Below are 1,552 nucleotides of genomic sequence, written 5' to 3' on the forward strand. Positions count from 1 at the left end.
AATCAATATGAATATTATTAATGTATTAATCTTTTCTGCACACTAAATCTGAAATTGGTATATATGTTATACTTACAGCCCATCTCAATTTGGCCTAGCCATGTTTCAAGTATTCAATAGTCACATGTGGCTAGAGGCAAACAGTGCAGGTCTCTAACTGTATTCCATTTCATTATTCCTCAAAGGGCCAGGCTTTTGAAACTCAAAAACCAATAAAAAAATTTTTGTTTTTCTACATTCTGTCATATTCCTTTCCTGAAACAATGAGCAGAGACCAGCCTAAATGAGGGTGAGTGCAATGCTGAGGATCTTGGGGTGGGGTGTAAGAGGAGAAAAGCCGTAGCAAGAAAGGAAATATTTAATACTTGGAAAAACAACTACTACAGAAATCATCACTTAAAATTTTAAAAGTATTAGCCTGTCACAGCGAGTTTTTAAGGACATAAAAATTGCTATAGGATTGTTGGAAGTAAATTTGTTTGCTGTGGATTTAAAACAATTTCATTAGCAGTTAAAAACTGCAGTAATATTGTTGTGTATAGTATAACCACTATGGTAACTGGAAAAAAAATACAAAAACCTACAGTGTTATTATTGGGAGTAAATCTTATTACTAGGAATAACGCACAGATAAATTCCATTAGTGGTTAAATCCTGCAATAATACCTCTGACAATTTTTACTGCAATAACTGTAAAACCCAAAGATAAGAATTTTATCACCAGAAAAGATAATAATAATTCAAGCCTATGGTTGCATTTCATAGTCTTGAATCTCCATTTGGGGAGTTTCTGAAGCAGTGACTAGAAAAGCTGTTTCACTGAAAATAATTTCTGTCATTTTCAAAATTGTCATGGCAGAGAAGATTTAAAGTTTTTAATGCCAGTTTCCACTTATTTCTTTGTATTCTATCTTCATTTTAAGCTTGATGATATTTAAAGGCAAAATTTAAATTATTTTAAATGTTGCATCCTCTGTTAGGTAAAACATGTTGCAGTCAACAACCTGGGTCAAGTGGACAGGACAATTAATGTAACTTGCATTAAACCTGGGACAGAGGGAGATGATAAATCAAGATCCAAGTAAACAGGGCATTAGAAGGTGGCAGACACAGTGGACAATCCTGGAAGTGGAAGGGTGAGTAGGAGGTACCTGTTAGTTGATAGGGGAAATGGAACCTTAAGAAAAAGGTAACTTCTAGCATGCCAAAAGATCCCAGCTAATATATGACATAAGGAGTGGTCATGAGGATTGAAGATAAGTGAATTCTTAGTAATTATTATAAAATCCTGAGTCCACCTAAATTATTGCTGTTCCAGTCTTGGTACCAATTGAATTAATGGGAGATAAATAATGTTAAATGTATTCTTTAAGACTCTTTAGTCCTTGAGGTAGTGATGTTTGGCACTAAGTATTGCCCAAGTATTCCTGAAGGTCTGTTTTGTTCTTTTCTGTCTTACGTTTGCTACCAAACACAATAGCATATGCTACTAGTTACCATTTGACTGTTTACTATGTGCCAGATACTTTATGTACATATCTTCCATTTTCTC

Source organism: Rhinopithecus bieti, unplaced genomic scaffold, assembly GCF_001698545.2.
Source record: "Rhinopithecus bieti isolate Rb0 unplaced genomic scaffold, ASM169854v2 scaffold_21419, whole genome shotgun sequence".
Lineage (NCBI taxonomy): Eukaryota > Metazoa > Chordata > Mammalia > Primates > Cercopithecidae > Rhinopithecus > Rhinopithecus bieti.